The following is a 15784-nucleotide window of genomic DNA, read 5'->3' on the forward strand; positions in this document are numbered from 1 at the left end:
GAACCAACCATCCCGCCATATGTGCAGTGCACATGAAATAAAAGCTCATAGGGTCTCACATTACTTAGTCTGGCTAACTTACTTTGGAGATCACAGCTATGGTCAATTGAGCTCTCAACCATTTGGTAAATGTTTATTCAGCAAAGGAGGGATAATGGTCGCCACAGGGGGTTCAGTGCCTGTAAGCACCAAGCTCTTTCTCTATTTTTCTTTTTCTTTCTATTTCTCTCCCCCAGCTTAAAATATCCCCAGTGACCTCCATTCGTGATCATTGAGGTTTTCGCTTCAGCATTTAACCCCATGAGGGTGTTTGAGATGAGAGCTGAGAGACCAGATGCAATGGGCTCACAGAACAGAAATAGGCTTGACAATGCTTCCATCTACAGTACCAGTCAAAAGTTTGGACACACCTACTCATTCAAGGTTTTTTTTTTATTTGTACTATTTTCTACATTGTGGAATAATAGTGAAGACATCAAAACTATGAAATAACACATGGTATCATGTAGTAACCAAAAAAAGTGTTAAACAAATCTAAATATATTTTATATTTTTGATCCTTCATTGTAGCCATCATTTGCCTAGATGACAGCTTTGCACACTCTTGGCATTCTCTCAACCAGCTTCATTAGGGATGATTTTCCAATAGTCTTGAAGGAGTTCCCACATATGCTGATTTTCCTTCACTCTGCTGTCCAACTCATCCCAAACCATCTCAACTGGGTTGAGGTCGGATGATTGTGGCGGCCAGAGCAGCTGATGCAGCACTCCATCACTTTCCTTCTTCCTTCTTGGTCAAATAGCCCTTACACAGGAGGTGTGTTGGGTCATTGTCCTGTTGAAAAACAAATGATAGTCCCACGAAGCGCAAACCAGATGGGATGGCGTATCGCTGCAGAATGCTGTGGTAGCCATACTGATTGTGTCTTGAATTCTAAATAAATCACAGACAGTGTCACCAGCAAAGCACCCCCACACCATCACACCTCCTCCTTGCTTCATGGTGGGAACCACACATGGGGAGATCATCTGTTCCGCTTTTTAATTTTTTATTTTATTTTTTTATTTAACCTTTATTTAACTACTCTGCGTCTCACGAAGACACGGCCTTTGGAACCAAAAATCTCCAATTTGGACTCCAGACCAAAGGACAAATTTCCACCGGTCTCATGTCCATTGCTTGGCCCAAGCAAGTCTCTTTTTATTGGTGTCCTTTAGTAGTGGTTTCTTTGCAGCAATTCGACCATGAAGGCCTGATTCACGCAGTCTCCTCTGAACAGTGGATGTTGAGATGTGTCTGTTACTTGAACTCTGTGAAGCATTTGTTTGGGCTGCAATTTCTGAAGCTAGTAACTCTAATTAACTTATTGTCTGCAGCAGAGGTAACTCTGGGTCTTCCATTCCTGTGGCGGTCCTCATGAGAACCAGTTTCATCATAGCGCTTGATGGTTTTTGGGACTGCACTTGAAGAAACTTTCAAAGTTCTTGACATTTTCCGTATTGACTGACCTTCATGTCTTAAAGTAATGATGGATTGTTGTTTCTCTTTGCTTATTTGAGCTGTTCTTGCCATAATATGGACTTGGTATTTTGCCAAAGAGGGCTATCTTCTGAATACCACCCCTACCTTGTCACAACACAACTGATTGTCTCAAATGCATTAAGAAGGATAGACATTCCACAAATTAACTTTTAACAAGACACACCTGTTAATTGAAATGCATTCCAGGTGGCTACCTCATGTAGCTGGTTGAGTGAATGCCTAGAGTGTGCAAAGCTGTGATCAAGACAAAGGGTGGCTATTTGTAGAATCTCAAATATAAAACTTATTTCGATTTGTTTCACACTTTTTGGGTTACTACATTATTCCATAGAGTATGTGTTATTTCATAGTTTTGATGTCTTCACTATTATTCTACAAAGTAGAAAATAGTAAAAAATAAAGAAACTCTTGAATGAGTAGTTCTAAAACTTTGGACAGGTAGTTTATATATATTACATATATTTCTGGAGGCTGAATAGATGTTTGCATTTTACATTCATGTTGTTAGAATTGTTCATCACTATAGCTAATAGATATATAGCTTTTAAATGTTTAATATATACAGTATGTACCTTAAATATATAGTGTGTTGATCCCAATTGGGACACTATTCTTTATCTATTGCACTACGTTTGACAAAGACCCAAAGGGCATTTTGGACACAAACATATTATATTGATATTACATAGAGGCCATTAAGTCATTTTGAAATTACATTCCCTTTAAACAGAACAGGCATTCTCTATGATTTGTCATGGTCTAATTATGCAGTCATGTTGTGGGCCTTGCCAAAATAAACCAAGGCCAGGGTCATTAAAATGGTCTATTAAGAAACCAGGCATAATTACATCCTGGAAATTGGTTCTTCTCTATTTTGAAAGGAGCATAACAATTAATGTCCTAATCAACCTTTCTGAAACACATTATTCAGTTAATTTGGAATTACCCTGTTGTTAGCATAATGACTAGAAATAAACAAGACATGTTATAGTTAACAGAATTAGGCAGCTAAGAAAGAGTAATAAGGAAAATGGTCAATGTAAAGCAGCATACAATGGCTAGACATCTCAACAGCCTCTCAATCCATTAGGTCACTTACATGATGAAAAATCATTGTCAGGGTTGCCATATCTCAGTAGCCGGTGAAGCTTGCCAGACGTATATAAACATCTCAATAAGGATTTACACCAGCAACGCTACATCAATACAATCTTAATTGTCATTTTTCACTCATTATGTCCTTATTTGTGACCCCATCAAATAAGCGGATGTGAGGTTTTACCCTATTGCCCCTCAAGAGAGTTGAATTTCTCAATGACCTTTTGACTAATAGTGATAAAACATCTATGTTCTTGAAATTCATCTAAATATCCATAAATCAGAAATACAACACTGCGCCTGGGCAACAATACCGATTTGACAGATCCACATTGATCTCGGAATCGGTTCTTCTATGAGGTTTTAAACAGAGGACAACAGGGTCAAAGGTCGGGAGTCATGGGGGTCATCCTGTTTCTCAGGGGGACCAGACTAATTTTGTGAACTCTATATCATGGGAAATCTATGCAGGAAACGCGAGAGAAATCCATTTAATTAATTAAAATGTCTTGAAGGAGGACCCATATCACCTCGCTCCTTAGCTACACTCTCTTTCTCCAACCTGGTCTCAGAACATTTCATATTGTTCTGTATGTAAATCCGAGACACTCCATTTAGTATGATATGTTATGTTTGGTATGGTTACATATTCAGATGGTTACTTAAGGCAAAAACGAAAGGAGGGTGGTTGGTCAGGGTGGATAGGTGGATAGGTGGGCGTATAAATTAATCATCTAGCAACCCAAATGTTGCGCGTTTGAATCTCATCACGGACAACTTTAGCATTTAACTAATTATCAACGTTCAACTGCTTACTGGTTTTTAGCTACTTTGCAACTACTTAGCATGTTAGCTAACCCATCCCCTAACCTTAAACCTTTACCTAACTCCTAAACTTAACCCTAACCCTAACCCCTAATCCTAATACCTAGCCTAGTTAGCATTAGTGAACTAGCTAACATTAGCCACCTAGGCACCTAGCTAGATTTTGTAAAATATCATACTTTTTGCAATTTCGTAACATTTGTATATTTTAAAAATGTATAACATATAATAATAATTGTAATTCATAACATATCATACGAAATGGGTAATGGACCACCACAAATGAATACATAAGTACGGAATAGTACAAAATGCTCTGAGACCAGCTTGCTCTCTCAGCCCATTAGATGGGAATTGGGAAGGTTGGGAGGCGCAAATAAAACAAGATCTAAAAAGAATCGATAAATGTTTCATCAGATTTAAAAGACAGCGTTAGCCTTAGCTTTATGGAGGCTGAGACACACTTTCAGGGTGGCCAAGTCCTTGGGTTTAAAAGAAAGGTTTATGGTGCTGTAAACACGGCCCAATTCTCTTTTCCATTTCGCCCACATAAAGATCTGACACATAAGTAAATCTACAATGGAGATTGGAGTCCCCTCGTTGGCCTCTTCTCGCTTCCTTTATTCTACTATTTCTCTCCATTTTCTCATTTCTTTCCTCAGGGCTGGATCTGATGTGGGATGAATCTAGAGATCAGGATTCCGGGTGTGTGTGGTTTATATCAAAGGGGAATACAGACCTACTGGGTCCTGCGATGTAACTAATTATTTATCTTGGTGGTGGGGGGTGGGGGGGTAGTTCAGTAGTTGACTTGACTTAAGAGTATTCACCGCTCCTTTTATGACTTTTGTGTAGTTAGAGACGAGAAGATACTGGCTGAAGGACTGGAAATTTGTCTCAGGTAAGAATGACACAAAGACAATTCACCATTACTACACTTGGGTTTTCACAAAACCAGCCAACAGAATGGGGTGCAAAATTAATATTAATTTAGCATGCCATCATGCAGGGCAAGCTAGGGATTTGAAATCAGTACTCTATATGGGAACAACCAGTTCAATGTATTGATATTGCTAGAGACGAGTGACAGAAGAATAGAAACAAATTAGGAGAATAACTTTCATCTGTTCTGATATAGTGTAACGATGTGCGCTGAGAGTTGGGAGAAAGTTCAGGGAGTGAGTGTTTTAATAAATAAACGTAACATAATACAAAACAAGAAACCACGACCAACACACAGACATGGCACAGAAACAGAAACAATGACGCCTGGGCAAGAAACCAAAGTGAGTGACATATATAGGGAAGGTAATCAGGGAAGTGATAGAGTCCAGGTGAGCGTAACGATGGTGACAGGTTTGCGCCACAATGAGCAGCCTGGTGACCTAGAGGCCGGAGAGGGAGCACACGTGACATATAGCTTTGGTCGAACAGGGCAAAAATGATCTTCTCCATGCTGCAAACCGTTCTGCGACTTTGCAAAGCACATGTGCATCAAGTACGCAAAATGTGGGCCACTGCGCACATTTGTGTTTAAAAGGTTGCGAAAACCTTTTTTTCTCCTCAAACCTATAGTTCTGTACACATTCTCAGGTGTCTCCACAACATTTTAGGTGGGGCTCCATATGAGTAAGAATCGAAAAGTGTCCTAATCCATAAAAGTTTCTGAGATATTAGTAATTTGTTTTGATATGTGTCTGAGGCATTTGTATCTGAGACTGAATGTATGATACCTAAATAATGATCAATGAAAATTATACTAATAAAGTCCATTAGAATAATAATAACCCAACTGATTCGTCCACCATTAGGGATAGGCTTCCTCCTACCTATACATGCAGTTCTGCCTCTATTTCAGATACAGTATATACAGCCACATACTGTACAGTAAACCCATCTAAACAGCCATGACCGACCTATAAACAGCAGAAACCCTCTCTCCCTGGTTGCCTGGTCCACCTGGACCCTGGTGAGCATCACACAGGGGCCGTGTTAAATTTGGGTCAGGACTTTATTAACTGTAACAGATGCCTTGGTGCTCAGTCGGCCTACCATCGGGTGGGGGAATTGCATTTGCGGTTTGGCTCTGCACTGACAGAATGGCAGACAGTTATGATAAGAGAGCGGCAGAGCGGAATCCATTTAGCCCCAGTCAGACCTCCCCAAAGGGGGAGAGGAGAGGGGAGACCCAGCCAGGAGAGTGGGAGTCTCACTGTGGGAGGCAGAGGGAGAGCCAGGGGGCGGTGGAGGGGAGGGAACAGGTCGTATGGGGGAGAGAGGATAGGGGAGACCCAGTGAGGATAGTGGGAGTCTCACTGGGCCTGCAGTGTGAGAGGAAGGTGGGGGAGGCAGAGGGAGACGGAAGAGGCAGGGGGAGGCGGACAAGAGGTACAGTGAGGGAAAAAAGTATTTGATCCCCTTCTGATTTTGTACGTTTGCCCACTGACAAAGAAAGGATCAGTCTATAATTGTAATGGTAGGTTTATTTGAACAGTGAGAGACAGAGTAACAACAAAAAAATCCAGACAAACGCATGTCAAAAAATTTATTAAATGATTTGCCTTTTAATGAGGGAAATAAGTATTTGACCCCTCTGCAAAACATGACTTAGTACTTGGTGGCAAAACCCTTGTTGGCAATCACAGAAGTCAGACGTTTCTTGTAGTTGGCCACCAGGTTTGCACACATCTCAGGAGGGATTTTGTCCCGCTCCTTTTTGCAGATCTTCTCCAAGTCATTAAGGTTTCGAGGCTGATGTTTGGCAACTCGAACCTTCAGCTCCCTCCACAGATTTTCTATGGGATTAAGGTCTGGAGACTGGCTAGGCCACTCTAGGACCTTAATGTGCTTCTTCTTGAGCCACTCCTTTGTTGCCTTGGCCGTGTGTTTTGGGTCATTGTCATGCTGGAATACCTATCCACGACCCATTTTCAATGCACTGGCTGAGGGAAGGAGGTTCTCACCCAAGATTTGACGGTGCATGGCCCCGTCCATCGTCCCTTTGATGCAGTGAAGTTGTCCTGTCCCCTTAGCAGAAAAACACCCCCAAAGGATAATGTTTTAGGCAGCATTCCTCCTCCTCCAAACACGGCGAGTTGAGTTGATGCCAAAGAGCTCTATTTTGGTCTCATCTGACCACAACACTTTCAACCAGTTGTCCTCTGAATCATTCAGATGTTCATTGGCAAACTTCAGATGGGCATGTATATGTGCTTTCTTGAGCAGGGGGACCTTTCGGGCGCTGCAGGATTTCAGTCCTTCACGGAGTAGTGTGTTACCAATTGTTTTCTTGGAGACTATGGTCCCAGCTGCCTTGATTGACAAGATCCTCCCGTGTAGTTCTGGGCTGATTCCTCACCGTTCTCATGATCATTGCAACTCCACGAGGTGAGATCTTGCATGGAGCCCCAGGCCGAGGGAGATTGACAGATCTTTTGTGTTTCTTCCATTTGCGAAAAATCGCACCAACTGTTGTCACCTTCTCACCAAGCTGCTTGGCGATGGTCTTGTAGCCCATTCCAGCCTTGTGTAGGTCTACAATCTGGAGAGCTCTTTGGTCTTGGTCATGGTGGAGAGTTTGGAATCTGATTGATTGATTGCTTCTGTGGACAGATGTCTTTTATACAGGTAACAAACTGAGATTAGGAGCACTCCCTTTAAGAGTGTGCTCCTAATCTTAGCTCGTTACCTGTATAAAAGACACCTGGGAGCCAGAAATCTTTCTGATTGAGAGGGGGTCAAATACTTATTTCCCTCATTAAAATGCAAATCAATTTATAACATTTCTGACATGCATTTGTCTGGATGTTTTTGTTGTTATTCTGTCTCTCACTGTTCAAATAAACCTACCATTAAAATTATAGACTGATCATTTCTTTGTCAGTGGGCAAACGTACAAAATCAGCAGGGGATCAAATACTTTTTCCCCCCACTGTATGTGGGAGAGAGGGGGAAGAGGGATCTCATGGAGAGCCGTCTGTACACATCGCCTCAACCTTCCAATTTCTCCATCATTAAGCTCACTTAACCATCACACCACCTTTGGAGTCAGTCAGAGATGACTCCACTGTGGAGTCAGTCAGAGATGGAGTCTGTCAGAGATGTGGAGTCAGTCAGAGATGACTCCACTGATGACGTATACAGGCAGGATTGGGATTTTGATCAGTCAATTTAGATGTGATCAGTCAATCAAATATTTTGAGTAAATCTTACTGGGCTTCCTTATTGTGGTAACTATATATTCATATGTTCAACAGGGAGACACTATTTCTGAAAATATATTCAGAAAATAAATCACACATATTCACTTTTTATAATAAAATAATTTTCTGCAGTATTTGTATTGACTTAGATCAAAACAGTAAAAGCTAAAATATGGCTGGCTGTGAGGATGTTTTTATCACAAACAGAGCAGTGTGAAGGATTTGATCTCCTTGGATTTGTATTGCTGCTAAACTAACTGGTGTTATTCATCTCTCCTGGACTCCAGTGTTCCTGCCAGTATCGTATTCATGCTACCAGCTGGATCCACCAGATGTGTCTATAACAAATCATAAACACAGCCATTGACTGCTGGTTCAGATTCATAAACCTAGCAATTGACTGCTGGTTGACTGCTGCTCAGATCCCTATAGCGTAGGGATTAACTGGTGACACAAAGTGCTAACCAGGGCGATTAACTGCTGCTTGGATTCATAAGCGTCGTGATTGACTGCTGTTGGCACAATTGCTACCACCAGAGTCGGTGGCAGCTGACAAACGATGGTGGGAACGGCAGCGGCGGGTGGCAAGGGAAATTACCCAGCCCTATCTGAGGCCGCTGGTAATCATTCCACATGCCTTACACATCTCTCGCAGTGGCTTTTTACTGCCACACTCAATCACAGACCTAGAGATAATACTACAGAACAATTACAGTAGAGGACATTATGTGGACTCCCTGTATATGAGTGTGGGTTTATTACATAGATTACTTGTGGTGTTACATAGACAATATACAGAGACAACTCAACTGGAGAGAAGAGAGACACCCTTTGCTGCCTGGTGTTGTCTCTAGAGGGCTCCCTGTGGCCTGCAGGGACACACTCAACCAACATCTCTCAAAAGATAGAAAACACCATTAAACGTAGAACATGTATTTGACTGCAGCATGAGGCAGCTTAAGACTGTCGGCTCATGAATTACCATTGTCTATTTTCTCTTCGGCACTTAGTTTGTCACGCCCTGATCTGTTTCACCTGTCTTTGTGATTGTCTCCACCCACCTCCAGGTGTCTCCTGTTTTCCCCATTAGTCGCCTGGTGTATTTATCCCTGTGTTTCCTGTCTCTCTGTGCCAGTGTGTCTTGTTTTGCCAAGTCAACCAGCGTTTCTCCTAGCTCCTATTTTTCCCCAGTCTCTGTTTTTTCCAAGCCCTCCTGGTTTTGACCCTTGCCTGTCCTGACGCTGAATCCGCCTGCCTGACCACTCTGCCTGTTCTGACCTCGAGCCTGCCTATCCCCTTGTACTGTTTGGACATGGACTTGTTCACTGAACCCCTGCCTGTCCTGACTTCGAGCCTGCCTATCGCCCGGTACTGTTTGGGCTCTGACCTGGTTTATGAACTCTCACATGTCCCCGACCTGCCTTTTGCCTACCGCTTTTGGTATAATAAATATTGGCGCTCAACCATCTGTCTCCTGTGTCTGCTTTTGGGTCTCGCCTTATGCCCTTATATAATTGTTCGTTGCTTGAAGAGAAAAAAAATGAATCACAGAGAGAGAAAGCGGAAGCTGCTTAACTCAATTTGTATTATGTTTTAATTGACTGTACGGTGGCTGGGCGTTTGGCACGATGCAATTATGAAGAGTGGGCGAGGAACACACCACATTACAGTGCATTAAAGTCAATTAATTGGAAACACCATCCTCCATGAGGCATTGTGTTCCTCCAGTGACCGGCAACTTCCCTCGTAAGCATTTTACACACTTGCGGTTGCGCGGTGTCCTCCGATATAAATGTTTTATCAAGGCAAGCCAGTCCCAGGAGCCACAAAGGACTCTGATGCAGGAGAGAGAGGAGAGGGATGGTATGTATGCAGGCAGGCAGGCAGGCAGAAGCACCAATCTGTTATCATTGAAGGTTTGTTGAATGCCTTTTGTACAGGAATCTTTGAATGTCCATGTCACACTGTCAGCATCAGAAGAGTCTGCTTTGTGAATGCAACATAATAAGAACCAATGTGTTGATGGCTGGTTTTTGTGTTTTTATACAGACGTAGTTGTCATGTATTGAAGCACCGCCAACAGGTTGTGAAATAATTTGTTACTTTGAGAGTGTTTTTTTCCTGCCTTTCATTTGCGGGTTTATGTCCAGAAACATTGACGTTTTTTAATAGGCCAACGTTTCTCTGCTCCATTGATGTGCTCTCTATTGATGACATCTCTATAGCCCCTGCCTGTGGGAACATACATGATGACCCACAGAGCTCAGTACAAGTGAAGGCTATGAGGCAGGGGGTAGCTGGGGGCTAGGAGGGGGCTAGGAAAGGTCCAGGGGGGGACTAAGATGGGGCTAGGAGAGGGCTAAGAGCGGGCTAGGAGGGGGCCAGAAGTGTCTCAAATTCCTAGGAATCCTGTTAAAACCTGTTTTAAGACAACAAAAATTTCTCTCTGCTGGTAATCATGACAGTTTGAGGTACCACAAAGGAAAGCTAGTGATGACGCTGTGTCACGTCGTGTGTGTGTAGGTGGCAGGGAAGTCAGGCACAGGAGAAACAAACTTGGTGTAACTGAAGTAGTTTAATAAAGTAAAAACAAACTCCAAAGCCAAAGTACATAATAAAATAAACATGGGTACTATAACCCGTCGCGCACCAATCCAACAACACGAGCACATAACAACAAACAATCTCTGGCAAGGACATGAGGGGAAACAGATGGTTAAATACACAACATGTAATGAATGGGATTGGAACCCGGTGTGTAGGAAGACAAGACAAACCAATGGAAAATGAAAAATGGATCAATGTTGGCTAGAAGACCTGTGACGTCGACCGCCGAGCACCGCCCGAACAAGGAGGGGCATTGACTTCGGCAGAAGTCGTGACACGCTCCTTGACCAAGTTGCAAACAATGGGGAATAACCAATCACGAATAAGGCATTGCCAGCAGTGAACTCAATAGCACGCATCAGACAACCACAGTGATTGGGACTGTACATCAAATGTTGCAATGTTAAAACATTTGATATAATTGTCACCTTGCACAATCACTTTGTCTACTCTTAATTCTTGCTTAATATGTTAGCATTCATAACCTTTTAACCCAATTATGATATTTTGAATAATGTGATTTTATAGTACTACCGTTACTATATCAACACACACATCACTCCCGTTCAACAACTTTAAATCGCTTTGGCACCGTAGGCATTGTCACTTGCCGATAATGTTGCATAAAACGTTTGAAAGATCTAACATTTTAACCGAACGCAATCAAAGTTAACATAGGCCATAGATGCTTTCAATTGCCCAATTTATAGGCATGTCCAATTTATGCATATTTTTTAACAACGTGATATTGCGCTCCAAATGGATAACATGATAGGTTAATGAAATAATCTAAATCTAAATATGTGATTATTTATTAGCCTAGTGGTGCCTAAATATTTAGGCATGTCATGTGAAATAGGCCTTGTGAAATCATTGTTAAAAAAGATACTGTTGCATGTAGGTCTAGATTATTTAAGGGTTGATCACATAAAAATATCAAAACATTCTTTCAACTCCAAAACAGTTGCCTGTCTGGTGCAGGAACTGACTCGCTGCCTTTTTCTATTATCAAGACACCTGCTGGTAACTCTTAACTGGTTGGGACAGCTCATGTAGTCTCCTAAATAGCTGTCAACTAGGTGGAACTCTTATGACTAAAGAGGCTTACTTTTACATTTAACCAAAAGAGTAGGAGTAAAATGTCTCTATTCTCAGCACTTTTGACCAATTTTCTACTCTGAGACACTTTGTGGATACGTCCCCTGATCACAGAGAGGATCCTTTCACCCTGCTGCTACTGCTCTACTCCCTCCTACTACCACAGACCTATATCTGCATATAGTCGCTGTCGGATGAAAACCTCTGTTTTGGATATAAGAGGTTTTCATCCGACAGCGACGATATCTCAGCAGGCTTACGTACTCACAGAAGATGATGATTTCCCTGAGACCTGAAGACCTGCATGTGGCGAATGCGAAGGCTTTAGCTCAGCAGCTTAAAACATAGTCTTGTGGTGTCAGTCACACAAGTAGCTGTACTAGCTAGAAAGGTAAAGTGATATAAAGTGGTGCTCTTGGGAGATATAAACACAGTCCAGATTGACTGTGGAAAGTAACTGTTAGCAGACTGAATGGTAAACAGTCTCTGTGAGTGAAAAGTTACCATGGAGTCATATAGGTGTCTTTCCAGACTTTGGCAGACAGTTATTGAAACAGACCATATAAATGGTGACTGAATGAACGTGTATCCTTTGTCGGACTGTCAGTTTTAAATAGACAGTTTTACACAGTAAGCCTTTAGGAATGCAATGGAATGGTAAGTGGTTGCTGTTGGCTTGTTGTCTTGCTTTATGATGAGGTTCCCTTGAGACCCTCTCATTAGATGAGTTGTGTGTGGCGGTTCCTTATTGAACATGTCACACTAAACCATAACATACTGATAATATGACACAACCTGGTTTCTAAAGACATACTGATAATATGACATAACCTGGTTTCTAAAGACATACTGATAATATGACATAACCTGGTTTCTAAAGACATACTGATAATATGACATAACCTGGTTTCTAAAGACATACTGATAATATGACATAACCTGGTTTCTAAAGACATACTGATAATATGACATAACCTGGTTTCTAAAGACATACTGATAATATGACATAACCTGGTTTCTAAAGACATACTGATAATATGACACAACCTGGTTTCTAAAGACATACTGATAATATGACACAACCTGGTTTCTAATGACATACTGATAATATGACACAACCTGGTTTCTAAGGGCATACTGATAATATGACACAACCTGGTTTCTAAGGGCATACTGATAATATGACACAACCTGGTTTCTAAGGGCATACTGATAATATGACACAACCTGGTTTCTAAAGGCATACTGATAATATGACACAACCTGGTTTGTGAGGGCTCAAGACAATGAGTCTGTAACGTAAATGGTGTTATCGTTTAATGACCTGAAAAGGCTAAAGCCTATGGATTGATCTCTTATGGGGAAGGAGCAGAACTATTACCATCACCTACAGTCTATTTTCCTTTTTTTTAATCGAAATTACATATGAAGGACACAGGATCAATTTGATTGACTCTGGCTTGATTTGCTCGACTGCTTACGGCAGCCGATTAATGTGAGTAAGTACAGCTGGGTCCTGCTGCCTGCCTGTGATGTGAGGAGAGCAAGACTCACAGCCAGACCCATTACCCATCGGAATTCAAACTACTTGGTACAGTATACTATCATGGTGTCACCAGATCTCTGTGTGTTTTATATGGCCATATGTCTCATATCAAGTCCTGGTATGACAACAGGAATATATTCCAGTTCTATAAGGTTGATACTGACAAGTACCTGCTAGAGCTAGACTGAATCTGTACTCATTCCATTCAAGTCAAGTATGACCAGGTCATCTGATGACCATTCCATCATCGTAGAGAATGCTGTTTATTTTATAGTGTTCTCTATAGATGTGTCAAGAGAGAGAATGTAGATGTCTTTGAGAGAAAACGTTGGTCATGTCACATGACTGCCCTTTAATTTCCTCAGGGCACTAGTTACCAATATTGATAATATGCATGGTGAAACAGTGGACACTAAGTTGAGTTAAACATCATTTTATTTTACAATATGAATGATTCAAGATGCCTAAAATTCCAACTTCTGCAGTGGCTGTACAACATTTACTGCGATGCAGCCTCCGCAGAAGTCAGAGCAACCATACGTTTTGCGCTTCGCAGAGCAGAGCTGTTGTGAAGGAAGTTGTCAAGGAAGTGATTTTGTGTTTATACAGGACCTCCCGCCCCCACCTACCGTCAACCAATCATGTCAATTCGGAGCTATACGGAGCCCTCCACATTCTTACAAAATTGAAGAGGCGCATGGCACAGAGATTGATTTGGCCTCTGCATGTCTTCGGAGGCTCCGCAATTGCATCACACTCTCCATCGGAACAAGCATAAATTGGCTTTTACTGTAACTATACAGTAGCTGAGAAATTGACTGCAATCCCACATCACCTCATGAATAAAATGTATAGTTACATTTTAATCATTTAGCATACACCCTTATCCAGAGTGACTTACAGTATTGAGTGAGTAAAATGTGTAAATACTTTTCATACTGGAATCAAACCCACAATCTTGGAGTTGCAAGCCCCATGCTCTACCAACTGAGCTTCAAGTTGAGCTGGGTACTTTACTCTCTGGTATGGTAGATGTGTGTGTGTGTGTGTGTGTGTGTGTGTGTGTGTGTGTGTGTGTGTGTGTGTGTGTGTGTGTGTGTGTGTGTGTGTGTGTGTGTGTGTGTGTGTGTGTGTGTGTGTGTGTGTGTGTGTGTGTGTGTCTGCCAGTGTACATGCAAGTATATCTTTGCGTGTGTGTATGTGCTTGCGAGCGAATACTTCTTTGCATGTGTCCAAGCACATGTTCAACCGCCACTGTGTCGAGATGAGTTGCTTTGTTAAGCTGTGATGTCGCTACAAAAGTAGATGCATTTTTAATCAGCGTGTGTTTAAATGCGCCCAGGCCACTGTGGAGAATGTTGCTGTCACTTCCAATCTCACATTATCCCTTTCTCCACTCCCCGAGCTTCAAATGGGGAATTGTTCAAATAAAACACTTTAATTATGGAGATGGCTTGGGGTTTTAATGGACTAGGTGTGAGCTAGTGGTAGACTCGTCTATTCTATTCTCTCTACTCTTTGGTTTAGAAGAGGTCAGATCTTGGTCAGTAATCAGTCCTTTAAGAATCTATGGTGGTGTTTTTATCTTCTTCTAGTGACATCTTTTAAAGGGTGCTATATGGCTCTAGGGAATGAGGGAAGGAGGCGGGAGGGGTGTAGATAGAAGGAGGATAGAGGAAGGGATGTAATGATCAGAAAACAAAGTTTGTGATGGGAGGGCAGGAGATGAACGCCCAAAGCAAACACGACTATTCTTTAGGACTCCCAGCTCACAGGAGATGTAATTTTCTCCACTTCACAATTGCAGCTCTCCAAATATACAGTATAGTGTGGAAACATAAAGCCAAGCACAGGCCAGAGCTGCCAGAGCCTCTCAGGCTGTAAAATTATCTATATGTCCTCTATTTCACAGTGAGACTGTCATCAGGCAGTGATGGAGTCACTCACACTGGGAGATGGTTGTGGGAGATAGCTTAGGATGTCAGGCACAGACTGATAATGAGCCCAGAAGACAGAACTCAGAGAAGTTTAAGTACAAACTATTGTGTTGTACTGTATTGTAGTGTATTGTATTGTGTTGTAGTGTATTGTATTGTATAGGTCTTTATTCATAAAACGTCACAATACGGTGCTGAGCGTTCGATTTGGCTGCTGGGGGGCGAGGAGACCCCCAGCTCCGCTAAAACCATTGACAACTACGTGCTGTTTTCAAGGGGTTAAATAAATGTTGTAACTTTTTGGTTTTTATATCATCACCTCTTGAAGAACTACACAGTTCAGATTATTCCAAATGTAGCTCTATCAGAGTTATACAGCAAGTAACTGCATGTTTTTCCATGATCAGTAAAGATCAAATGATCATGTATTTTCAGATACGTGAGGGTAGTCGATCCATTTGGCATGTAGCTAGCTAGCTAAGCAAACAATACGTGTCATTTAGCTTGCTTCATCAGAGGTAAGACTTTTGGAAAGAGCTTAACATTGGCAAGTCCTCATTATGGCAAAGTTCATTCCGACTACTGTCGTCACCACTATACAGTACCAGTCACACCTACTCATTCAACGGTTTTTCTTCATTTTTGCTGTTTTCTACATTGTAAAATAAGAGTGAAGACATCAAAACTATGAAATAACACATGGAATCACGTAGCAATCAAAAAAGTGTAAAACAAATCAAAATATATTTTATATTTGAGGTTATTCAACGTAGCCACCGTTTGCCTTGATGACAGCTTTGCACACTCTTGGCATTCTCTCAACCAGCTTCATGAGGTAGTCACCTGGAATGCATTTCAATTAATAGTTGTGCCTTGTTAAAAGTTCATTTGTGGAATTTCTTTCCTTCTCAATGCGTTTGAGACAATC

Source organism: Salmo salar, chromosome ssa02, assembly GCF_905237065.1.
Source record: "Salmo salar chromosome ssa02, Ssal_v3.1, whole genome shotgun sequence".
Classification (NCBI taxonomy): Eukaryota; Metazoa; Chordata; class Actinopteri; order Salmoniformes; family Salmonidae; genus Salmo; species Salmo salar.